Source organism: Sciurus vulgaris (genome assembly GCF_902686455.1).
Source record: "Sciurus vulgaris genome assembly, chromosome: 7".
In the NCBI taxonomy this organism is placed as follows: domain Eukaryota; kingdom Metazoa; phylum Chordata; class Mammalia; order Rodentia; family Sciuridae; genus Sciurus; species Sciurus vulgaris.
The window spans coordinates 111,783,873-111,811,617 of NC_136467.1; the positions used below are offsets into that span (position 1 = coordinate 111,783,873).

General features: G+C 38.7%; 1 protein-coding gene and 1 long non-coding RNA gene across 2 annotated transcripts in view; both read left to right on the forward strand.

The window, feature by feature from the left end:
- The window catches only part of RCAN2 (regulator of calcineurin 2), a 261,424-nt gene that overhangs the window by 50,097 nt on the left and 183,582 nt on the right, over nucleotides 1–27,745 (forward strand). The gene's annotated exons all lie outside the window — the stretch shown is intronic.
- Nucleotides 1,667–13,289, forward strand: LOC306666112. The gene is made up of 2 exons (XR_013765192.1): nucleotides 1,667–8,013; nucleotides 8,070–13,289. It is a non-coding gene; the product is annotated as an uncharacterized lncRNA (long non-coding RNA).

Consider the following 27,745-nt stretch of genomic DNA (forward strand, 5'->3'; position numbering starts at 1 on the left):
ACCTCAATTTTTGGATGAGGACACTGATTTGCACAGATAGCTTGCCACAATCCCACAGCTGGCAATGACTGAGACAGAGTTCAGATCTAGGCTGCCAAGTTAACAGTGGCCAGGCTCTTACACATTAAGCTTATTGCCTCTCAGCATACAAATATTTATTGCAAATAGTTATTATACTTGTCTCTGGGGATACAATGGTGAACAAGATAGGCATAAGCTCATTGAATTTATAATCTATCAAGGATAGTAGAGTGAAATAGACGTTATTACCTCAGGTACATACATGACTGCATGACTAATGTGATCTTTCATTATGTACGATCAGAAAAATGAGAAATTATACTCCATTTATATATGATCTATCAAAATGTATAAATGCATTCTATTGTCATGTATGACAAATTAGAACAAATTAAAAAAATTTAAAAAGAGATCTATTAAAAGTGAGCAAATAATAAACACTAAGAGTTCAAGATGATGCCAAATCAAAAGGGCATTTAGCTTATTTTCAGTTCTGCTTCCCCACTCCACACCACACACACACACACACACACACACTTTTTTTCTCTTTCTTTAAAATAAAGTGGCATTTTTGCCAACCACTATTAAAAAGTATAGTCTACTACAATGGGCATGATGGTGGGAACCCCAACTCTGTATTCTCTCAGTCTTGTGCTTCTTGTGCAAATGGATCATCTTTGAGAGTGGCCAGAGTGATTCCAATATACAAAGGTATACCATTTTCATTCAATATGACCACTAAATATCAATAAATTCCATTTTCAGGATCTTAGCTGAGCAAACAGTGGTCTAGGCTAATATTGCAGGCTTATTAGGACATCCTAAAATATATTCAAAGCTTTATCTCCCCTATCAGCAGTTCTGGAATCTGTATATTTTTGAAAACTGAGACATTTTTCATAGTTCATTTTGAGGCAAAATGTCATTTGACCTAATTCATTTAAAATCTGACCAGAACAGAGGGAAATCTCCTTATAGTGTGAATATTCATCTGCTTCTCTGCAGAAATATTCCTGTTTTAATTACACAGGACCAGACCTTGGAGGGACATTATGCAATAGGAGGCATATGCGTTGTACTTTGTTTCTAGAACCCAAAATTTGAATCCCAAACCTATCAGGCCTCAAGGGTGTCAGACAGTGGGGTTGTAGATTTGTAAGATATGAACATCAACCTACATCTCTTGTTCAGAAATAATGAGCTAATTGCTGAAATCTGAAATGCCATCAGGATGAGCAATTCAATTTTTCTGCGATGTTATTTTTAATTGAAAAATAGAAATTATATATATTTATTGTGTGCAACATGATGTTTTGAAATAATCTAGATTCTGGAATAGCTAACTAGAGTTAATTAACATATGCATTAGTTCACATATTGTGTGTGATAGGAACAGGTTAAAACCTGCTTTCTTAATGATTTTCAAAAATACAATACACTGTTATCAACAGTAGTTACCATGTTGTGCAACACATCTCATAACCTTGTTCCTCCTTTCTAACTGAAATGTTGTGTCCTTTGCCAAACATCTTCCTAAACCATCCCCCTCTCCAGCCCCTGGTAACCACACTTCTATTCTCTGTTTCTGAGTTCAACTATCTTTCTTTTTCTTTCTTTCTTTCTTTCTTTCTTTCTTTCTTTCTCTTTCTATTTCATTCATTCATTCATTCATTTTTGCAATGCTAGGGATCAAACTCAGGGCCTTGAGCATGCTAGTTCACAGTGTGTGACCTTGACCTGCTATCACTGCGTATACTGCCCCAGCCCTTTATCCTAGTTCCTGACCAATGGTCTAATCAGTGTCTGTAGGAGAGCATCCTGGCCCAATAGACAGATGGTTATTCTTTTCTTAATTTTACTTTCTCCTCCAGACCCTGAAATCCTTAAAAGCAGGCAAAGTTTGAGTTATTCTTTGTAAAACTTCCAGTACCTCCCACAGGGCCTGACACACAACAGATGTTCAACCAATATTGAATTGAACCTCCCCTGAAATGGTGACCAAAGATATGAAGGGAAGCTATTTCCAGGAATATCTGATTATTTAGAGATAAAGGAAAGTGTAAAGCAAGATTTCCTGACTTCTAAGGTCAGTTCATGACCCTCCATGCCTTCCTATCTCCAAAGTCTACTGTGGAAAACAGGTGCTAGAAAGCTAGGAACAAAGTTGACTCTCCATCTGCATGAACTTTCAAGGATTTCAGGAACTCTAGGATTTCACCTCACCCCAGTCAGAATGGCAATTATCAGGAATACAAACAACAAGTGTTGACGTGGATGTGGGGAAAAGGGTACACTCATATATTGCTGGTGGGACTGCAGATTGGTGTAACCACTATGGAAAGCAGTATGGAGACTCCTCTCAAAACTTGAATGGAACCACCATTTGACCCAGCTATCCCACTCCTTGGTTTATACCCAAAGGACTTAAAATCAGCATACTACAGAGATACAGCCACATCAATGTTTATAGCAGCTCAATTCACAATAGCTAAACTATGGAACCAACCTAGGTGCCCTACAATGGATGAATAGATTAAAAAAATGTGGTCTACATACATGATGGAATATTTTCTCAGCTTTAAAGAAGAATGAAATTATGGCATTTGCCAGTAAATGGATGGAGCTGGAGAATAGCATGCTAAGTAAAATAAGCCAATTCCCCCAAACCAAAAGCCAAATGTTTTCTCTGATATGTGGATGCTAATTCACAATGGCTGGTACAGCTGGGGAAGAATAGAGTTACTTTAGGTAGAGAGGAATGAAGGGAGGGGAGGGGGTATGGGGTAAGAAGTATAGTAGAATGACTCAGACATTACCCCATGTACATAGATAACTATAGGACCTGTGGTATTCTACATCATGTATAACCAGAAGAATGAGAAATTATACTCCATTTTATAAGAAATATTAAAGTGCATTCTACTGTCATGTATAACTAATTAAAACAAATTAAAAAAAGAAAAAAATCATCAAGAGTATTACCTCTGCATAAAAAAGATGTTACTCTTCCTATTTCTCAGAGACTAAACCTGATGTTTCTAGGGTGAGAATAATCTACTGAACCAAATGTCACAATTCTAATTTTTTAGGATATGTGAGCAGCTAGATCTCCAAGGAGGACTGCTCCCCCACCCTTCCTGGGAAGCTCTCAGAGGATAGACTCTCTGATCTGTAACATGAATTTGCTTTAATGGTCAAAATGTTAAGTAAACATGTTTTTGTAATAAGCAAAAAGCAATAAAAAAATCTATATCAAAGAAAATGATCTGAAGTCTTCATGGACACCATAAAGAAATCAAAAGGAAGCTGGGTGCAGTGGCACACTCCTGTAATCCTAGGGACTGGGAAGCAGGAGGATCAGAAGTTCAAAGTCAACCTAGGCAATTCAGTGAAACTCTGTCCCCAAAAATAAAAAAATATAAAGAAAGGACTGGGGATGTAGCTCAATGGTAGAGCACCCCTGGGTTCTATCTCCAGAAAAAAGAAAGGAGGAAGGAAAGAATAAAACTCACAGAATGAAAGAAAATATTTGCAATTATTAATTTTAAGAGTCTAAGAGCTAGAACATATAAAGAACTCTCACAGCTTAATAATAAAAGGTAAATTACCCATTAAAGAAAGGGCAATAGGGCAAAGAATTTGAATAGATAGTTCTCCTAAGGATATATACAAATGGCCAAATGAATACATGAAAAGATGTTTAACCAAGAGCACCATGGTACATGCCTGTAATCCCAATGACTTGGGAGGCTGAGTCAGGAGGATTTCAAGTTCAAGGCCAGCCTCAGCAACTTAGCAAGACTGTGTCTCAAAATCAAAAGGACTGGAGATGTAGCTTGGTGGCAAAGTGCCCCTGGGTTCAATTCCAAGTGCCAAAAAAAAAAAAGTCTGTTTAATATCATTATTCACCAGAAAAATGCAAATAAAGCCTCAATGAGATACCATTTTACACATATTAGAATGAACGTAACAATAATAAAACTTCAGAAAACAACAAGTGATTGTGGGAATGTGGAGAAACTTGAACCCTCATACATTGCTGAGGGAAATACAAAATGATGCAGTTGGTGTGGAAAATAGTTTGGCAGTTCCCCACAAAGTTAAGCACTGTAGTTATCTTATGACTCAGCAATTCTGTTTTTAGTATATCCCAAGACAATTGACAATATGTGTACACACAATACTTTTTTAATTTTTTATTTGTTCTAATTAGCTGTGTATGACAGTAGAATGCATTTATACATTTTGATATATTATACATAAATGGAGTGTAATTTCTCATTTTTCTGATTGTACATATTATTGTACAGTAGTGTTAATTGCAACTATATTCATAATAGTTAAAAAAATGGGAACAACTTTACAGTCCATCAACTGATAAATGTATAAACAAAAGTGGTATTTCCAAACAATGGAATATTATCCAGCCATAAAAAAGAATGACATATTTATTCATACTACAATATAGAGGAACCTTAAAAGTATTATGTTAAGTGAAAAAAAACAGATACAAAAGATCACATATTGTATGATCCTATTTCTTTTAAATACTCCAAACAGGCAATGCATGGATACAGAAAGTACATTAGTGGTTTCTAGGAGATGGGAAAAAGGAGGGGACTGGGAACAACTTAACCAGTATGGGTTTCTTTGAGCTGATGGGAATGTTCTGGGATAAGATGGTGGAGATAGCTGCACAGTGTCTTGACTACACTAAAAACCACTGAATTGTACACTTTGAAGTGGTGAATTTTATGCTATATGAATTTTATCTCAATAAAAAACCACTGTACCTCCAAAGGGAAAAAAAAAAAAAAAAAGAATTAAGGCAGAAAGAACTTGGGCAATCAACCTGCAACACTCAAGCAGATGTAAGTGCACAGAATATGTCACTCTTATAGTTAGGACATGACACATGAATAAAGCTGTTTTACATGTCGACTTATATTTTTGTGATGCTTAAAATTCTTTTTCCTTTTTCATTTTTTATTGTTGTGTTATAGTTGTGCATAATGGTGGAATTGTTGTTACATATTCACACAAGCTCACAGTATAACTACGTCATTTGGCTGTTATCCTCCCCCAGTTATTCTCCCCTCTTCCTTTACCCTGATCCCTTCCCCCTAGTCTACTGATCTCTCTTCAGTTTTTATGAGACTCCCCCCTCCCACCTTTTTTTTTCATTTTCCTCTCTAGTTTCCGCATAGGAGAGAAAACACAAGGGCCTTGACCTTCTGAGTTTGGCTTATTTCGCTTAACAAAATGTTTTCAAGTTCCATCCATTTTCCTGCAAATGACATGCATTTCATTTTTCTTTATGGCTGAATAAAACTCCATCATGTATACATACCACATTTTCTTTATTCATTCACCCATTTATGGATGGACACCTAGGCTGATTCCAGAGTTTGGCTGTTGTGAACTGTGCTGTCATAAACATGGGTGTGCATGTACGATGTTTAAAGTTTTTAGAGGTGACTGACTCATTTATAGTAAGCCAATTGAGTAAAAAATAAGTATCTTAAGCGAATTATTTTATATAACTACCCCCAGAGAATAAAACGTAAAGAAAAGAGAAGGGAGGGAAAAGAAAAGAAAGAGAAAATGTAGCAATGGAAACTAAACAACTCTGGTGCGTTGAAAGACCCTAGAAAACATACGATGGGAAGGATTAAAGTCTGGTTGAAAAATTCACACCAAGGATATATAGCAAAGAGTGACATGAAGATGGTGATTTATTGTGGTTTAAGTATTAGTGAACATAGTTTGAAAAATTAAAATGATCTCTGGCAACTTGAGGGTAGGAAATGATAACCATGCAGAAATTTTAAATATTAAAGCAAGTAACAGTTAAAGCAGACATCAGATCTTTAAGGAGTCCTTGGGAGTTTAATTTTTTTTCTTGTTATTTTTTCTTTGTAGGTGAAAGTCACATTTATTTGTATTTGCTAGTTATTTTGGGTGTTTCAATTGTAAGAGGACAGTGCTATCATAACATGCAGTATGTTGGTTCTGTGTTCTTTTGCTTCTTGATGGTGACTGGGAACCACAATTAGTCACCACTAATCACTCAGGGGCACCTGCCAGATGAGAGGCCCAGTGTGGGGCAGATTTGAAAGCTGCGGTAGGACATTCCCTGGAACTTAACCTTTCTCCAAGTGACTAAAATATTCCAGAGGCATATTTAGTATCTTGCTTCTCGACAGTACTAAGTGGCCCCCTAGGGCCTGAGAGCCTAGCAAGCCACTCTAAATGTCTCACTTAACTACCTGGAAATGATTGAAGCAGTGGAAAGAGTTGAACAGAGTTGAGAGCATTTGGTTTCTGTGCCAAAGAGTGGGTGAGCTGAAATTCTTGGTGAGACCTGGAGGAAAAGGCTACTGTGTTCCATTTAACCTGTGATGATACTGAAGAAGGACATGGAGTCTTTACCTCTTTGGAAAAAAAAAAAAAAAAAAAAAAAGGTACTTGGAATTCACTTCATATTGTTTCCATCATCACTGGTTCTAGTCTGTACAGTGACTCCGTGGATTATTAAAAGGTGCCCCTATCGGTGGAAGTAGTCTCAGAACACACTGCCCAGGATAAGGAAGCTGACCTTGTAAAGAAGGTGCCCTTTCCTCTGGACTGAAGGGCAGGTGCATCTCTGAGTGGGAGTGGGTAGTTCGGTACAGAGAGGAAAGACTCCATTTCATCCTTCACTCTTCCAGAGCTAGGAGCTCTTGAGAGGTGCACAAAAGGCACAAGTATCTTGGTGGCCCTGGTCAGAATGAAATAATTTTGAATGATTCAAATATAAAGTAATATGTGAGTTCAATGATAACTACTGAGATATGTTACCTAAGAACATCCCTTTTTTATGAGGCAGGTTCAGAGAGAAAGCCCAGGGGAGGGATGAGCTTAATTATTTTATTTTCTTCACTTCCAACAGCTGAAGATAGCATGGGCTTCAACCTGTCTTTCCTGGTTTCCTTGATTATGGTCTCAGTTTGGTGGTCATGAACTTCTTGACTGACTCAGAAACAATCAGAGAAAGTCAGAGGTTTTGATGTGAACTTTAAAACTCCACAGAGGTATCCATCTCAGCAGGCCTGGCATTTAGCTCCACAGAAGAGATCAGTGTTATACAGATGGGCCGAGTGCCAGAGCCATTAACACCAAGTGGTATTTACTCTGTGAGAGTGGGGCCATTCATGTGTTACATGTATTTACTTATCTGCTCATTTATAATTTTTCCATATGGTGCTCAACTGTATTCCTCTGTTTAGCAGAACGAATATATAGAAACAGAACTAATTAAGTTTAATGAGTGTCCAGTAACATTTGGGTAATGTTCTGTTTTACTCAGAATGTTATATCATACAGAAAGACCATTGTTTTAATGATAAACACCAGAATTTCTCTTAGCATTTTGGGAGGGAGACTCACCCACCGATCATAGTTAAGATTTTTCATTAAACATGTTGAAATACCTTTCCTTTTACTTTGTTCAAAGCCTACATCTTCTCCCTAAATTTGTAACTCTTACTAAATCCAAGTGGATACATAATGATGATTTTTTTTTTTTTATTCAGAGGATGTACCGCCTTATAGGGTGGTCCAGTCTTCCATTCCTGCAGGAAGTGTCTTGAGGGCAGTAGAAGAGCTCATGGTTCGTCTGCACCCCCAGCCTTCCCCTGGGCTCCTTATACACCACGTGGGCCTCACAGGAGGTAGAAGGGCCCAGGGAAAAAGGGCCTTGGATCCAGAAACACTTGGGTCCATATCCTGCTTCTACTACCTATGGGATCTTGTCCAACTTACTGTCTCTGAACCCTCAGTTCCCTTTTTGTAAAATGGGGTAAAGAGATCTTTTTATCAGTTTATTCTGGGATGGCTGAGGCACAAGGGGTAGAGGAGGGAGCACAGTGGGAGACCCCGGTAGACTTCAGTTCCCTTCCCCTCCTCCTTCATTCTCCTCCCCACTGCCCCAATCTGTGACTGCCTGTACTGGTTCAAAGGAGGAAGGAGCTTTTCTAAAGACCATGTGCTTTTCTGGAAGCATGCAGAGCCCAACAACTCATGAGTTGCGAAAGTTGGAAGGAAGACTTAAGCCGTCCCTAGCAGGGTCATAACCAAGTTGTGCTTTTGTATCAGAATCTCAGGAAGTTTCATCTCGGTCTTTGCCACTTTTTTTGCATTTGTTGTAGGATACTACTTGTTCACTACTCCCCATATAAGGTTCACGTGATGCTTTTCTTTAAAACTGATGCCAGGAAAACTTAATTTACTCCTGGGAACTGACATTTTTTTCTTACTGGGAGGGTTACGTGGCTTGCATATTTCTCTTTTTCCCTGGCTCGAATTAAAAAATAATAGTCATAGCAACATTATTTTTTACTAGTTTTGATACTTCTCTTGAAATAATTATGTTTATATATAAGACTTTTACAATTAGCTCATAAAACTTTGTTCATGTTTGTTCATATAAGTACTTCAGTGATCAACCCTCGACTTCTGTAGAATCTGGCTAGTGGTCATTAAGAATATATTTGCAGATTTTCAAATTCCACTGCAAATAGGAAAAAAATCACCTAAATTACTAGTAGTTATATGATGTTTTTATAACAACATATACATGGAATTCTTTCTAGCTGTAACTCATTGTTGAAAAGAATAATTTTCAAACATCTTTAAGGAAAAAAAGAAACTTGCAGTCACATCAGTAATGTCTTCCACACTCATGCACTGTCTAGATCTACATGTTTCTAGAACTGACTGTCTTAAATGACTCTTAAATCTAATTATTCTAATATAGACTTATGAGAAAAGGAACACACAAACCATTTGGGGATATGTGTGTTTAAGTTTGTCTTCATAATAACTCAGTTTGAGTTTGAACCCTGAAATCCTAGAGACAAATTATTTCATGGAAAGGCACCGTAGTTTCAATGTCTGATGCTTTCCCTCAAATAGATTGTTTTCTTCATTGGTACTACGTTCTATCAAGTTGCAAAACTTGGAATAGAAGTTCACTTAAACATTATCACTATGTGGTAGGCTTTGCAAGGGGCACATAAGAGTTAGCTTCTCACTAACCTCTTCAGACATTTCAGGGAACAAGTCCTCAGTGGCAGAAGGTTGGCACTGATAACCTGTGTTCAGGGAATCTGCTTCTTCTGAATACTCTTTTTTTATTGGGGGGGGGGCAGGTATCAGAGATTGAACTCAGGGGCACTCATTCCCTGAGCCACATTCCCAGCCCTGTTTTGTATTTACTTAGAGATAGGGTCTTACTGAGGTGCTTAGTGCCTTGCTTTTGCTAAGACTGGCTTTGAACTTGCAATACTCCTGTCTCAGCCTCCCGAGACACTGCAATTACAGGGGCGCGCCACCCCTCCTGGCTTCTTCTGGATACTCTTGCTCTAAATGTCAAGTTAGAAAGAGGAGACAAGAGCAAGTGCATGTTGGGTTACCCATCTCTGCTGTGTCCAGCTTCCTGTTGACAATGGGGCTGGCAGCCCCTGTGGGTGTCCCTGACCAACCTCTCTGAGTTTATGTGTCTCAGTTAGTATGGTCCCTTTCAAAGGGACTCCTCTTTTGGCATCACTGAGAGTGCATCCTACAACATTTTGAGTGGTGTAAAACCTTTGTACTTAGGGTAGATTTAAATTTGTGGAAAAACATTACTTTGAATTATTTCTGGTGACTCTGATACGTAACCAGCACGAGTGAAGTAATCTTCATTTAAAAACAACATGCATGTAAATGTTATGATGAGAAATAGCTATAAAATAGCAGGAATGATTTTCCTTTGCAGTTTGAGAACTGACTTTTGGGAATTCCAGAAATGCACAGTGAAAACATTGCGGCAACAAGGTCACCTTTTTGAAAAAGAAATAGCTGTACATGTAAAACCCAGTATGTTACATCAGATGTGGTTTTATTTTGTTTTGTTTTTAATTACACTTTTTTTGTGTGTTTTTTTACTAATTTTTAAATTTGTTCTAATTAGTTGTACATGATAGTAGAATGCATTTATACATTTTGGTAAATCAAACATAAATGGAGTGTAATTTCTCATTTTTCTGATTGTACATATTGTAGGATCACATCAGTCATGCACTCATAAATGTCCATGAGGTAGTAATGTCTGTTTCACTCTACTATCCTTCCTACCCCCTCTTATAAAACATCTATCCTGGACTTTCAGATATGTTTCTTGCTTTGCTTTTGCTAAAAAGAGCAAGCTTGAAGAACAAATAGATGGGTGCTGTGGTGTAAGGAACATCCTGTCCCTGGGTATTTCCTTGCAATGGTCTAGAGTCTTTTGGAACTTGAAGGCTATTTGCTAATTGAGCCCCTTTTTAATGAATATTCCCCTAGGAGATATTATATTCTAAGATGGATCCTAAGATAGCCTAAAATACACAACACAAGTACCCAGAGAAGAGCAGTGACTCATAAACACGCTCACAAGGGGAAAGAATACTGCAACAATCAATCCAACCCTCAATTATTTAATAATTATTGAAAATCTACCATGTCCCAAGTAGTGCTTTTGGCCTTGGAAGATGAATGAGACACAGGCCCTCATGAAGCGTAATGTTTCCTCAGATCTGATAATTATAGCACAAGTTAGATGAAGTGAAAGATTGAGACTGATGGAGTGGGCACCTAGAAGGAGATAGGGAAGGCGCTAGATAGGAGGTTTTTTTGTTTTTGTTTTTGTTTTCGTTTTTAAATCATGTGCAGAGTAGAGAAGGAGCTCAGTCCTTCTTGGCAGCCACTTGCCTTATGGTGGTCAGGATGCTGCTCATCTCCTCTTGCTTCTTCTTGGCATAGATGTGTGGGCTCACCCTTTTCTTGATGATCTTGGCAGCCCTCTTGTCCTTGACTTTGACCTTGGGCAGCTCTGTGGTGTGCTGCTCTGATGGAATGAAGCCACACACTTCTCAGATCACCTGCTTGAACTCGCCTAGTGAGGGACCCTCAGCAGCTACTGTGCCTTGGTTTGCTCCTGTTCTTGGTCACTTTGTGGCCCTTGTTGGTCTGTGGCCGTGGAGCAGCACAAACTCATGCTGCTGTACTAAAGGGACCGCTGTGGTGGAAGTGATAGAATTTGTTCTTTCTTTTAAGGTATATCTTGCACCTGTACAAGAGTCTCCAAATGAATCCATCCTGGGCCTGAAATGTGCTGGCCATGGTGACTTGAGAACCTGACTTTTCAAGCCCTCTTCTTGCATAATCAGCTTTGTTGTACTTTTCACGGACATGTTTTGAAAGGATGACTGATGAAAGAGGGTGGCAGAGGAAAGGAACTGTCTTTGACTTTGGCAGGAGCTTCTTCTCCAAGTAAACCAAGCTACACTGGCCTGCGACCCATGGATGGCACATTTTATATGCAAACCACATGTCCTAATTTTTTCCTTCAGTGTGTGAAATTGTTGCTTTCCTCAGAAGGTGAGCTGTGAGCTAGCTTATTTTAAAAACTGCAACCTGTGAGGGGAGAGGGTGTTCTTTGACAACATTACATCATCGAAGCCTCTAGGTGTTGAGTCATCATTATTTTTAGGCAGCTCCATGCTTTTTTTGGTTATTCTAAGAATAGCCCTTGTGCCTGGACTCCACAGAAAGTCACCTCAGTAAAGATACTGTCACTGCTCAGCAGTTGGAATGGAATGTTTCCTTAAATTCCAGGTCCCAGGCATAATTTTTAAAATTTTACTTCCAAACATTCTGCCTTTTTGGGTTTTCTGTAATCAATGTGATGACTGTCAGGGGTTGTCATTTAAAGTTGTTCAGCCCTTTGTCAGATGTACTTACTGCTGTGAAAAAGAAGAAAAAAAAAAAAAAACAGTTATAAGAACAACAAACTAAAATTGCCCTCTCTATTCAACAACTTCTTACTATTTGTGCCCAATACCCATTTGGTTTTGTGAAAATCTCAATCATTGATTTTTCCCCAACTTGTAGTCTTGATAAGATGCATCTCCTTGCCATGTGTTTTATGGATTAAGTGACTCTAGATGCCTCATGTTAGGATATGCAGGGATGACACTTTGGAATCCATCAACTAAAAACAGCCAACACAAATGTCATTATAGCATGATAAACTAAAGAAGCATATCAAATGTAAACTAACCATATTAGAATCTGATAACAGAACAATAAAAAGGATTGAGCAAGCCCAGAAATGGAACTTTGTGGGTCAGTGTGGAGTCTGGTCTTCCCATTGCCTGATCAGAGCATGTGCCCAAATACGATCAATTTATTTTATGTGGCACTTCAAAGCTCATCAGAGTACTCATGGTTTGTGAGTGTAGCCAAACGCTTTTCTAACTGAAGCATAAATGGAAGCAGCTGCTTGGAATACAATGAGACAGTTGTTTAATATTAAGTGATAGTGTGCCTTTTGTGTCTAAAGATGACAGAAGAGCCGTCTTGTCTAAGTGTGACTGAAAGGACCAGAGCACGCTGGGAAGGCTGAGCTTTTGTTGCTCTGAAAGGGTTGGTTCTCTCTTGTTGTTTAAGATTTCAGTCCTGTCTCCAGTGGGTCCTTCTGTCTCTAATTAGCGAACTGGTATAGAATAGTGATTAAGAGAGCGCTCTAATATCTTCCAGTCCAGGTCCAAAACCAGCTTCTGCTGCTTATTATCTGTGTGACCATAGGCAACTTAACCTTTTCAGACTTTAGTTTTCCTCATCTGTGAAACAACATCAAGTAGCAGTGTATCCTTCGCAGGGTTGCTGTGGAACAGAACTGATACAGCCTGTGGTGCCTTGATCCTAGTGACTGTGAATTATGGCCAGTAGTGATAATAATTTCTGCCCACCAGTCTGACCGTCTATCTCACATCATTTAAAACTCACAGGGCTTTCTTGCCTTGCCTTGCCTGTGGGTGTTACATGATTCACTGAAGAGCCGTGTGCCGGTCAGCTCCCACTGACTATTCTCACTACCCTCAAACTTCCAAATCAAGGTGGGTGGGGGTAGGGGGGTAAACTAAAGGACCACCATTGCAATCTGAACAAATACGTCTATTCACAAGAACCAGCCCAGCCATTACCTTGCATGTTGTATCTGGAACAGGTACATATGTTTCCTTACTGTTCTAAAACATCACCAGTCCTTGTCCCCATTCCCCTGATGCTCACTAAAAAGCTTGATTTCCCTTTATGTTGGAGGTACAATTAAAAAGACTAGATGTAGGGCTAGGAATATGGCTCAGTTGGTACAGTGCTTGCCTTGCATGCATAAGGCCCTGGGTTCAATTCCCAGCACCAAAGGGGGGGAAAAAAAAGAAAAAAGACTAGATGTCATATTTGGCGATTTCGTTCATATTCTTCTATGTAAAACCTAATGTGTAATGTGTAAACCTAGATTTGTTATAATTGGAATGATTTCCTTCAAAATTTTTTGAAAAGACAAGTCAGTGTTGCCTTCCTGTTTGACTTTTTTCATCAGTTTATTAGAAAAAATTGGGTTGGTTGACCAAGCCTTCTTTGTGAGTAATTAAAGTCATTTCAAATTTTAATTGCAGGAAACAAAAATCTATGGAGTACAAGATACTTATTTCTGTTGGTATTTCATCCTTGCTGATGGCACATCTTGTGTGTTAATTGTGACTGGCAATTTAAGTAAGTCCAATTACTTTAGAAGGGATTAGCATTTACATTAGAAAGAGAAGGTAAATGAGAACAGAGCCTCTTAAGATCTGAATATGATATTTTTTTCCATATTCATTAAGTACTTTTGGAGGAGTTTTATGAAAATGACCACTTAATCCAAGCACATTTTTTTTCTGAAGAAAATAGTGTTAGGGAAGCATCATAGAAAAATAGCTGAATGAAAAGTGACATTTTTAGAAGAGAAATATTATTATAAAGAGGATTTGGAATTGTATGAATGACTTGATTATACTTAATGTTTCATACAAATGAAGAAACAACTTAAAAAATAATTCTTTAGAGAATATAATTAGTGTAGACAGAATGATAGCTGATGCCATATTTGGTAACCTTTTAAAATCTCCTTTGGCATAGGCTGTCATTTGTGTAATACTAATTATTACTTGGCACAAAGAAAAAGGATTTACATTCTGATCTGTATAGAAATGTCATCATTAATAAATAATGCATTGCAACAACCTATTTGTGGGAGACTCTGTTGCCAGGAATAGAAATACTATGGGACACAGAGAACCTGTCATGGTTTGAGCTAATTCAGTTTCTCCACTTTGGAGCTATTGACATTTTGAACTGATGATCCTTTTCGGGGGGGGGGCTTCCCTGTGTATTATAAAATATCCTTTACCTACCAGATGCCAGTGGGGTGCCCCTTCTTCCAATTATGTCTCTAGACTCTGCCAGATGATCCCCAGGGGTGCAGAATGGCTCTGGTTGAGAATCTCTGGCCACAGTGATAGTTCTGAACCATAGATATAAGGAGTTTCCTGGGCACTTTAAAATACCTCTTCTAGGACATAATCCTACTGGAGGAGAATCTCAGGTGAGTCTCTGGAAGCAGCACTATAAAAAAAAAATGAATGAAGATTTTTTTGGTGTTCTGTTTTTGTCTTTTTGGTACTGGGGATTTAACCCAGGGGCACTTAACCACTGAGGCAGATCCCCAGTCCTTTAAAAAATATTTTATTTAAAGATAGGCTCTCTGATTGCTCTGGCTAGAGTTTCAAGAACAGTGTTGAATAGAAGTGGTGAAAGAGGGCATCCCTGCCTTGTTCCAGTTTTTAGGGGGAATGTTATCAGTTTTTCACCATTTAGAATGATATTGGCCATGGGCTTAGCATAGATTGCCTTTATAATGTTAAGGAGTGTTCCTACTATCCCTATTTTTTCTAGTGCTTTGAGCATGAAGGGGTGTTTATTTTACCAAATGCTTTTTCTGCATCTATCAAATTAATCATGTGATTCATACTACAGTGATGCAGCCACCTCAATGTTCATAGCTGCTCAATTCACAATAGCCAGATTGTGGAACCAAACTTGATGCCCTTCAATTGATGAATGGATAAAGAAACCGTGGTGTATATATATACAATGAAATATTACTCAGCCATAAAGAATAATAAAATTATGGTATTTGCAGGCAAGTGGAAGAAATTGGAGAATATCATGCTAAGTGAGATAAGCCAATCCCAAAAGCCCAAAGGATGAATGATCTCAATAATAAAAGGATGAAAATACATAATGGGGCGTGGGAGGGGGGCAAGAATGGAGGAAAGAGGGAAAAGAGGGGTGGGAGAGGTGAGGGGAAGGAAAAAGTAACAGAATGAATCAAACACCATTGCCTTATGTAAATGTATGATTACACAAATGGTATCCCTCTACTTCATGTACAGGGAAACAAGTTGTACCCCTTTTGTTTACAATGAAAAAAAAAAAATAAAGACAGGATCTTGCTAAATCACTTAGGGCCTTGTTAAGTTGTTGAGTCTGGCTTTGAGATCACAGTCCTCCTGCCTCAGCCTCCTAAGCCTCTGCTGAATGAAGTTTTAAACCAACTCTTTCCTTCTTAATTCTTTCCTGTCCTCCATTCCAAATGAGTAGACTGAAATTCTCCAAATCCTTTCCTCATCTGCTTCTTTAGGGCTGTCTCTGATCAGTGGCATAAAGCTCCCATAGGCAAGGAGCACTGTATACTCCTTCCTCATTCATTCAAAAACTGTCCCATGAGAGCTCCCAGGAGTGTTCCTTCAAGGGCCACAGGAATCCTGCTCTTGAGCTGATCTCACTAATGCTATCACCACCCACACTCAGAACACAGGCTTTGGGGGCCCTGGCCAGCATGAAGCTTTGCTCTGAGAGAATTTGTCCACTGAGTTTCTTGTTGGAACAAGTATCCATGTGGTTAGGCTCAACACTTTCATAAATTTTGTTAATATCCTGTATTCAAGGAAGAGCAAGTATGTAGAATGGCTGAGGCTTGAAGAAAGGCCATGCGGGATAATGGCTGATCAGCACGTTGGCCAGTTGGAGGAAGTTTCAATACTTCTGAAACTGAAGATCAGTGAATGACCATATGAAAATCACATGAAAAATTTGGGTCAGGTTTTATAGAAAGCCTGTGTTGTCAGTGCCACTTTGTAGTTATACCCCAGTGACACGTTACTGTGGATTGTTACTAGCCCAAACACTTGTGCATAGCACTTAACCATACAGCTTGAAATTGACCGTGGAGGGTTTACACCATGGAAATGAGCAAACTCTGTAAATCAGGCTTGTTTTCCTATCACATCAGTTTTCTATTATTTCTGCAACAAATTACCACCAACTTAGTGGCTTCAAGCAACACAAATTTATTATTGTTGACTTCTAGAAATCAGAGTTCCAAAAATTAAGGTGTCGGCAGCGCCATGTTCCTACTGGAGGTTCTTGAGGAGAATGCATTTCCTTGCCTTTTCTATTTCTAGGAATTGGCTGTATTCCTTGATTCATGGCCCCTTCCTCCAACTGGTAGCTCTTTAAATCTCTTTCTTTAGATGGAGACAGAAATGCAGATTACATATAGTGATGAAGCGCTAATCTTGTTCTCACTCTCAGACGTCCACTTTGTCTTCACATCGCTATCATTGATTCTGACCCTCCTATTGGGCCCACCTGTAGAGTCCAGTGTGATCTCATTTTAAGGCCCTTAATACTATCCGTCCATCAGTGTCCCTTGTACCCTGTCACGAAACATATTGACAGGTTTCAGGGATATTTTTTGGGGATGGAGATTGCATTTCTCTCTCTACCACACCTAGAGGGTTGCCAACCAGCACACCACAGACTTGACTATACTGTATATTGGAGTTTCTGTGGGTTTGAGAGTAATCTGAAGACTATACAGAAACTCACACATTTTCTCTTCCACAGTTAACCTCCTACCCTATCATTTTTAGCACTTTAAAAAGAAACACTGATGTTTGATATCCTGTCCCTGATTATTATTATTGATAACTTAGTTCTCTTGACATATAGAGGTGAGGAAATTACTCACCCAAAGCCATCAGAGCATGCTTATAATTTAGACCTTTAATTGGTGAGTGAGGGTAGAGATTTCCTTCCCCAAAAGTAAAATAACCAGTACACTTGAAGATTTAGGCATGATTTTGTTCAGAACATTGTATGACAGGAAGTATTCCTGTGTTTTCAGGTTAATAGTGAATGAATGTCTTAAATATTGATTGAGCAGAATGACATATATATCCTACTCTCCATGATTAGGTGGTAAAATCTCAAAGTCAGAGGAGCCCCCTAAGTTGTTTATCATCACAAATAAAAGATTTTTGAATTGCTAACATGCCCAATTAAAATGCTAGCTGAGAGTCCATGAATACATTGGCCAAGTTTGTTGGTAATTGGCTATTTTCATATTTGGAAACAGCATTGTTTCTAAAGACATTGATGACTTTTGATGATAAAACAATAAAGAGCACCACATGATAAAACTAACATTGACACAAAGTGGTTATGGTAAATTAAACCTTAATAAATCAATACAAAGTGCAGGAGAGTTCGTAAAGACAGCTTATAAATTATCTTAAAGGACACTATGTAATTCACTTAGGAAAATGGGGTAGCAGAGTAATTGAGAGAATTTACTGTAGGTTCTCTATTTCAGTTTTGAAAATTTTGTTTTCCATTTTGGTCTCCCATTGTGTTTGGTTTTCCACGTATTTCATTTTCAATAGAATTTTCATGATTTTGATATGTAAGTATGTAGACATTTTGTTCAAAATGTAGTCAGTGAATATCAGAGTTTCCTCCTCATCTTATTTGGGAATAAAATAATTTTTTTTATACTGTGAAAGGAGAAAATCCCTTATAGTGCTAATCCTGCTTTTAATTGTTGGAATACTGGGCTGGGTAAATCAAAGCACGCTCTAGAGCATATATTTTTTTTACTAAGTGTTGGTTAAAATTAAAGGAGGCTAGTTAATAAGTAGTTTGTTTTTTACTCATGTGAGGACTTTAATGTGGATTTAGAGAATAGTTTTACTAAAGTCACATAATACCTTTAACAGTTTTTAATGATGTCACATGACCCCTTTGCTTGACCCTAGCAATAAATATTAGTTGTTCTAAAACTGAGTGAATAACCTCCAGCATTTATTGTTGTTGACCCCTAACCATGAAGAAGGAGTTGACTTGAATTGTTTTTCTTTGAATGAATTCATCGAGGATTATATACATATAAACATATATTATATATGTCCTATATAATATTATTTTTATCTCCAGGGATTTTATTAGAATGTGAAAACAATGTTTTTTAAAAATAAAGACCTTCCCTGATATACAAAATTCAACAGGGAAAATAAATGTGCACACACACATGCTCATTTATTGCTGGGAAGATATTCAGCAAGAAGAAAATCACTTAGCTATTGCTTGAACTTTCCAGCAGAAAGTTCCTCAAAGAGCCCCTCCTGCTTCCATATTCTGCTTCTGTCTTCATTTGTTAATTATTTATACCAGCCATACTCTTTTCTGCTGGAGATCATTTTCCTGATTGATGGTATCTGGGGCCCTCTACACAAAGAATTTTAAAGGCTGTATCATGGAGAATCGCTTTTTTTTTTTCTTCCCTCAATTTTTAATAAGCCTTAGAATCTACAACTAATAGTCTCCCTTAGTTCCCTTGTCTGTTGTTTTCTATTTCTTATTCTTGTTTTTTAAAAAAAAGTGTTGAGAATCTGCTATTGCAAATCCCTTGAAGAAAATAATCTTTTATTATTTAGTGAAAAAAAGTAAAAGCGAAATCACACATATAAGGTGATGGGGGTTGCAAATCCAAACTCTCCCAGAAAAGGCGAATTCTAAAACAAATTAGGGGGAGTAGGAGGATTGAGTTAAAGTATAAATGTATAAATATTGAGTTAAAGTATAAATATTCTTCTCACCTTTCTCTTTATTCTTAGATAAGCAGTTTTATGCAAGTCTTTAGTTGCCACCTATACCCTAGTATGTAACGACATTCTAATCCTAAACGCTGTGTGAGCTGGGAATCAGACACCTCCTTTTGATGCTCGCGGTGGTACAGAAAGTCATCATGTTCAGAGCTGAATGCTTGCTCATTCTGTCTCGCCAGGCCTCCTTTCAGTGTTCCCTGTGTTCCTGAACCAACCACCTACACCCAGTTCTTCAGATCCTAAACTCTTCTTTGCTCTTGCCCACACCCTTTGTTATCTAAACCTAGAGATGTCACCTCCTAAATGTTTCTCCAGTTTGTTCACTTTTTATCCCTGGCCCAGGAGCCTGGCATCTCTCCTCTGGACTATTGCATTTCCTCTATCCCAGTCTCCACTTGGTCTATTCTTGCTGCTCTCAATTCTTTTCATTTTGTAGATTAAAGTGCTTTAGGTATGTTGTTATTGTTGTTTTTGTTTGTTATTATTTCTTAGTGGGCAAGTTCACTAAAGGCTTTCCATTCCTTTTAGAATAAGGGTTAGTATTCTTAGCCAAGATTTCAGTTCACACCCACCTCAAAGCTTTTCCCTCACATGGCAACCCCTGGGCCCTGGGCCTTCAGCCATGGTAATTTCTCTCCTTCTCTCAGTTGACATGTGTTGTCATGTTCCCAAGGTCTTTGCATGTGCTCTTTCCTCTGTCAGCATCTGTCATTTGTGCCCCTATCCTTATCCTTCCTCCGTCAACCCTAGATCTTGCTAATTCCTCTGTTGAACACATGCATAGGACTTTCTTTCTTTCAGAGTCTCATCCATTATCCATTTCTTTACATGATTTTTAATAAGATCTTAGCATGTAGTCCACTGGAGCAGGAACCCATCTGGCTTTCTGACCACTCTCTAGTACCTAGCTCAGTGCCTGGCATATACCATAAGCCGAGAGAATAAATGTGTGATGACTATTATTGGTTCTCCTAGATGTTGCTCGTGCTAATAAAGACCTTTTACATGGAACCCATCTGTTTCTTTCAGAAATTAAAACTTTGATTGCTCTCAAGATGGTATTTTCCTTCTTTAATGTAATAATTAAGACAACTCTCATGCGTGCTGGATAGTCTGCTGAGACTTCATATGACTTATTTCATTTGACCTTTACAGCGACTGTGTGAGTTAAGATGTGGAGTTCTGCAGGAGCTTTTTGATACTAACACAGATCTGTCGTAATCAAGATTTGAATTCACATCCACATCTTTTAGTTCTGAATCCAGATGCCTCTCTTGTTGTGCTAAGTGGTCTATTAGGTGATAAGTTCAGAGTGTACCCCGCAGAAGTGTTTTTACAATTCTACTTTTCATTTATAGTTAACTTACAGTGTTCCCTCAAATTAAAAGGGATCACTTAGGTGCAGTTCTGTAGAAACCTCGGTTTCTATAATCCGGGATCATCCTGCTTGCCCCAATTACTCACACGTGGTCTCCCTTTTAAAATAATTATACACATAATTTATATTCTATTGTAAGCTTTTACTTAGTTGATTCCTGAGGTTGGGATCATCTGCCTTCACCTTCTAAATATTTATGTTGTTATTGATTTAAAGATGATGCATAGACCATGGGAATTTATCTTCTCTTATCTGTAAGAGTAAAACACTATAAGGAATAGTCTGCATGGTGGGAGAGAATGGAGAGAATCTGTCAGCTGTCAAAAGATTTCCACACACTTTGAGAAGAAAGCCGAGGGAGGAATGGTAACTGGTTTAGCAGAGTGAAGGGAGGAACAGAAGAAATGCCAACAGGATGTTCAGTGGGGATGAGGCTACAGGGTGATCTGGTGTAGTGGAAGTCTTGGGTCATCTCAGCCGCCTATCACAGTGGACCTCCCCTTGCCTCTCATTGGCCCAAATGCCTAGATGCAAAGAGGCGGAAGAATAAACACCCATCAAAGAGGAGCTGGACAACCAATCCTTGCCCAGCCCCAGCAGATCCACCCTGCAGCTGGGTGAGGTGCTGAGTGAAGTGGGCTCTTCTGTCAAAGGTTAGGAAAGGAATGGTGCAGGCAGAACCAACCTGCAGTCTCTGCCGCACACTGATGCTTGCAATTTTGAATTACTGGTTTCTCCCATTTCTCTTGAAAACCAAGAGCCTACTGATGATCATGTTCAATACGGGTTTATTGCAGCCTCTGCCATCATTCTGAGTGTGCACTGTTGTGTTCATCCAATGAGCATTTCTACCCAATCCTGAGGCGCTTCAAGCCTCTGGAGAAAAATCAATGAAAAATCGTTGCTAATATTTATTTAATACTCTGTGCCTGATATTTTTAAAAATTATTTTACACATGTGATCTCATTTAACTTTAACAACTATGCAGTAGGTAAGGTACCACTATTTATACCCAATTACCAATGAGGAAACGGAGGTTCCGTAACTAGTCCAAGATCAGATAGGGAGGTGGATCCTGAGAGTTTGGCTGTAAAAGACCATGCACAGAACTGATATGCTGACTCCTGAAAGGAAAGAATGGCAAGCCTTCCTTAGCAAGGAATACCAAGTGAGTGAGTTATAGACAATAATACTTAAAAAAAAAAAAAAGATATTAGCTGTATTGTTTTTGTAATTTTTCATTTAATTTCCCTGAAATTTTCGTTTACACAATTCATTTAGTCAAGTCTTTAAATAATGTTTAAGCATTAATGAAAGTTTCTTATTCCTAGGACTGCTAAATTCAAGTTATTCAAAACTTTTGAACTATTTCAGGAATTCCAGAAACCATCCTGATAATAAAGTCCCTTCTCACTCTCCTATAAGATGATTCTTCAATAATGTTCTCAGTGATCCTCCACAGGAGGGACTGTTGTTATCTGCATTTTATTTAGAGACGTGAAATAAATTTCCAAAGGTCACATAGCTAAGAAGTGGCAGCCAAGTTTGGCACACACAGGTTTGCTGGCTCAGACCCTGTGTTCTACTTGAACATCTGCACAAGTTCAAATCCCAGCTTTACTTCTTACTGTGTGACCTTGATCAACTCACTTAACCTTTCTGTACTTCAGTTTCCACATTTGTAAAAAGTTATGAAAAGAAGGGTGAGGACTGAATGAAGTAATTTGCATAAAGTACATAGAAAATGACCTGTTTACACAGTAGGGGGTTAATACAAAATACTTCATTCGGCTCCCCATAGATTTATTTGTTTTTCTTTTCCCTTATAGATGGAATTTTGCATTGAGGAAGCATTTCATTTCTTTGCTAAGTCTTAGGGCTTTTTACTCTGAGGTATTTACACAGTCAGCTGCTTCTTTTGTTCAGGACTGGTCAGGAGCTACAGTGTTCGCTGCCCGCTGTTTTCCCACACAGATTAATTAAAGTGTTTGTACTAATATAGCAAAAGTGCCTACCTTTTTAGAAACCGCTGGATGATGAAAAGAATTCAGTTACAATTAAAAAGTGGTGTCTTTAGAAACAATCATAGGAATACAAAATAAAATTTAGAGAAGGTCCTTTAAATGCACTGTGAAATGCCATTGTGAAATCATTTTGCCTATGTTTAGAAACACTCTGAAGAACTTTTATTCATTTAAAGTAGCAATAAAATAACAATAAAATTTCCATGGGAAGGAAATGTGAGGCACCTTTGGAAGAGGTAATCAGTCTGCATCCAAACTAACTCTCAGAGTTAAAGCAATTGCTAAGTGAACCACAGGGAAATGTTTCATGCAGAATTTTTATTAGAGAAGTGAATTTTATTTCATAAGGATGACTGTGCTTCTGAAGATCAAAAATTAAGGATTTGATACATACTTTTTTATTAAGGTGAGCAGGCACATAAGTGTATGACTCAAGAAACTAATCATGGGTAGGCATTCAGACTTGATGTGATTCAAGCAGCAATTTAACTTTCTTCAGTATCTGATTATAGAAAAATAACTAAGAAGACATTAGTACAGATGGAAAATAAATAAAAATGTCTTTTTCTTTTTTTTTAAGTTAGCACTAGCCTAAATATATTTTCACTAGAACTCAGTTGCAAAACGTTCAGTCTGAGGACACTTTGGGGTTGCCAAGACCCATCTGGCGTCCGTCAGGTCAGCCACCGTAGGATTTTTGCCCTTTCACTCACAATCTTGCACAAGTGCACAGTGGAGGTTTCTAGAAGCTGCTCCCAATGTGGTGATGTTGATCTGAGGACTTATAGAATGTGCTTTGCTATGTTTCTGTGCTTTAAATTTTTCAATATCTGAAACGTATACTGGTAAACTATATATTTTTAAAAAGTCCTCTGGTGTCTTCAGGAATTTTTCAAAGCATCATGGGTCCCTGAGACCAATGAGTTTGAAAACTGCTGTTCTAGAAAAGATAGCCTCAGACGGGCAAAGTGGACCATCTTCTAAGTGCTGCTGCTGTCCAGCCTATTGAAGACCAGGCATCACTTACACAGCTGAGCAAGATGGAGTTTGTCAATACCATTACCAGACATACATCACACCATCATTTGTTCATGAGTTCTGTGTTGCTTTCTCCAGCTCCAACCAAAGCTCCAAGCGGGTGAGGGCTTTTGACTGCTTTGTTCACCATCATATCCCCAGTGCTTCCTGCAGCATCGAACTATTTAACTGTGCTATTATTATCTCCCTTCTGTTCAGAGAAGAGAAGGAAGTGACCCCATGTCACATAGAAATCCATGGTCGCAAAAGGCTCCCATTGGGTGCTGTTCACCTCGTTGCCCTGGCCTGCTCTCTGCCTGAGTCACTCTGCTACCTTGGCTTATGGTTAAGGCCAGATGCACAGGGGTTTGAGGCAGATATCACACATCTGAGGAGACAGTACAGAGAGGTCATCTCCTCTAGGAAGGAGACAGCAATGACATCCAGGCAGATAGCAGGTAGTGTCAAACGTTAGGGTCAGAGAAGAGGCACTGGAGGGTGCGTTGGTAAACCAGTTGATGACAAGGCAGGGACCACTTTCAGACTTGTTTCATGCCTTTTGCTTGAGAGACAGGACATCCTAGTGACGAAGAAGGGGTTACTGGAGCTGTCGGCTGGGATTCAAATCCTGGTTTTACTTGCTTGCTCTGGAGCCTTTGGTGAGTTGCTTAGGCTTTCTTGCTTTAATAATTTTCTCACAGTGAATGTAACAATATTCCTACTTACCTTGTAGGCTTGTTTTGCTGTTAAATGAACTAATGATGTAGGTATGCCCTTAATATCATTCCTTGTGCTTAGTAAACTCTAAATAAGTCTTTGGAAGCATCAGCAATGTTTCTTTATTGGAGATTGTTGCAGGTTCATAAAGTTGGATTGTGTGCAGTACAAATGACCCCAGATTCCAACAGAGTGAGCAGCAGGGCCGCCAGGAGGGAGGCACCATGGGGTAAGCGCACAACTCTGCAACCAGACTTACGCTATTTAAGGGTGTTCGTACCATTTTTTTTTTTTTTTTGCCTTGTTTCCTTCTCTGTAAAATAGAAGGAACAAGAGTGCTCATCTTGTTGAATCATGCAAGACAGTGAGTTAATGAATATACACTGTTCAGAGAAAGACTACAATCATCGTAAGCACTTGACATAGTTCATAGTGAATAATCAAACTCTGCCTTTAGCAATTGGAGAACAGAAGTTCAATCCTATCTCAAAAATCAAAGAGGTGGCAAAACATGTAGCCAAGACAATTGGACTTTAAATAGGATAATTCAATACGATGAAATAAGAGGACACCCACAATTAATACCCAAGTGGATTACAAAGTGTGTAAGGAAAACAAATCCCTGTGTGTGGACTTCAAAGAGGAGGGGTCAGTCTTTATCTTTAGCTGATGGCTCCAAAGTACACTGAGCTCGAGGAAAAGGTTCTGCCAGGGCAGTCGCTAAAGGTTATCTTCAGTAGGAAGAGGGAAGGCCTGGTCTCATCTTCTCTTTTTCTTTCTTTTTTGCCATTGGTCCTTCCCCCATCATCTATATCTTGAAAAGTGTCTAAAGTGAAGACAGTAGAACTAGCCATCTGCAGACCTAGGTTTTGGTCTTGGTCTGATCTGCTATAACCCACAATGTGACCTTAGACAAGCCACTTGACCTTTTGGGATCCCAGTTTCCTCATTTAGAAATAAGAAGGTCCAATTAAATTATTTTAAGTCTCTTCCTGGGCTGATTCTGGGAATTTGCTTCAGTTCTCCAGAAATACCAGGACTTCCTAGCATGAATGCTTAGACTCACCTCTTCAGCCAGGCACTGGAGATTGATCCCAACACCTGGACATCTCCAGGAGCTGGTCCTTCTGGTCTTCAGGCCTGGCAACCATGGAGGGACAGCTTGAGGGGAGTCTGCATGGTCCTGAGGAGCGCATCCTTAACAAGGGGTTGTTTTCCTTGAAGTGGTTGTTCCCATAAAATGTGCCCTTGACAGCTTCCCTTATCTGCCTTCCCTCTTCATTAGTGCTGTGCTAACGTGCCTGTTCAATTCATCATGATTTAAAATTAGCTTCTTAGGCCTTCTAATATTTTCAACTTCTCTGCCTTGAGATATGCACCCAGCCCGAACTTGGTTTTGTGCAGCCTTTGTGCAGCAGGTAAATAACTAGAATAGATCATACCTACAGTCTTGGCTTCTCCCTCAATTAAGTGCATTTGCTCATTGCTCTTATTTATGTTCTTGGTGGAATAAACCTGAATTTTCTCAGCTAAGTCTGGCCTTGGAATTCAGTAGTTCGTTCTTTTATCTCCATTCACTTAGCTATTGGTAGCATTGTAAATCCTTGACTAGAATACTTCCTTCTTCATTGGCAAAAGCATCCTTTTTCTACGAGGTTTTGGCTCATTTTCTTTTCCTTTCACTAGATTTTCTTTCTTTTTTACTCCCTAAGGAATCTACTGCCACAGTCCTACCCTTGGCTCTCTCTTGCTTTTAAATAGTCCTCTTGCTTGGAAATGTTATTCACTAACAGCTTCATATGCCATTTAAGCAGATGACTTCCAAGTCTTATATTTTGAGACTTAGACTGTTTTTCATCATTGAGTTGCTTCTGTCATTCATTAGCTGTTTCAGGACATCTATTATGAATGGTGTATGTGCTAGTGCTAAGGAGATAGACACTAGTGACTTTCTCTGCCTTCAAACAATTCTCCTGGCATCTAATTGAAGTGACACACAGAGTCAGATAATGTCATTGCTAAAATGAAAGAGTATCAAGCACGCTTCTTTGGTGATGGAAAAGAGTAGCTCTCTGAGGCCATCAAGAACCGCTTCCTGAAAGAGAGGACATTGGAGGTGGGTCTTGAAGGGTGAGTAGGAGTTCGTGAGTTGTGATAGCTCCCCTCTTCCTTCAGCTCGGTTCACTCCAGTATTCTGCCATCCCCTCAAATTCAGCATGTCGAAAGTCAGATTCTTCATCTTTTTCTCTAAATTGTTTTGCTCACCTGACTTTCCTACTTCATTATTTGCACAATCGTTCAGGAAACACATTTTAGGCATTTTGGCTTTTGTTCTCCTGCTGTCAGACATGAACTGGTCTGCATTCTTCCTTCTCTTCTTGTGCAGCTGTTACCAGGGCCCCAGTCACTTCATACTCTGCCACCTACTGTCTAGATTACTACAGTGCAGTCCTAACCCATTGGCTGGTCTCAGTTTCCTTCCCCATTTCATCTGTTTGTGACCACTGCATATTACTCTTCCTTGAACACCCACCAGTGTGATCTCATCAAAAGATCTGATCAGAAGACATTAAAATTGAGTTATAAAGGACAGGATAGCATCCCCCACTATTTCATGTGCTGGTACTATTATTCCATGCCCTGCCCAGGAATCACAGATTCACTTCTTGGCATGGATTACTACTGTTGCTGAACAGCTCTTGAGCCTCGAGATTTCCAGTGAATTCATAACATTCAATGCTGTGCAGTCCCAGAGCTACTCCTTGTAAATTGCTTTCCTTAATTATGCAACCAAGGACCTATGTACATGGCAATCTGTATTATTCTTAAGTCAGTCTAAATTTAATTGTTTCACATGATGTTATGTGATAATTAAATTAGTTAAATGATCTAGTCTTTTGGAATTTTTTTTTAATGTGTGGGTTCTGTGACTTATAAGCTGTACTCTTTATTTATCTGCCTATTTGAACTCAGGCACTTATAAAGAAAACTGTTGGTAAAAGGAATAATATAAAACACTTCAAATATTGAAAAAATAATTTAAATTTTGTCTGTGTAAATTTGAAAATTTTAAACCTTGTAAGATAGTAAAAGGATTTGCCTACTCTTGTCTGGCATGCACCAATTTGCACAAAAAGAGTAAACAACCTTTTGAGTTGTTATTTATTTTTTTGAAAGCATAGAAAACAATATCTCCTGTATTTTAAAAGGCAGTTTGCTGACTGGAAGAATATGATGAACCAGCAAACTACTTAGAAATGTGCTTGTTTCTGCAGTACAAATTTATGTTCTTTCTCAGCCAAAATGGCTTGGAGTTAGGCTTTCTTCCCAAGCATCCCTGCTGCCATCTGCTGGCTTTGTTAGTTAGCAGCAAATTTCTAAATGGAGAGGAGAGGACATGATTTTCAGATTTAAAAAAAAAAAAAAAAGTTTTATGATTTCATTATGTTTTTAAAATAGAAGTAATACACAACAATGAGATTAACCACTTACAAAAATTTTCTTTCATGGATTCATGGACATAAATATAAAACAGGGAGTGATGAGGGGTCTCGGGAACAGCCATATCCTTCCACTTGGAACACATATTTCCATGGGTCAAGTCGGGTTGTTTGCAGCTGAGAAGGATCCGAAATGAAGCTAGCTCTAGGCTCAGGCATCTGCCTGTGGATGAGGGAGAAGCCCCATAGTA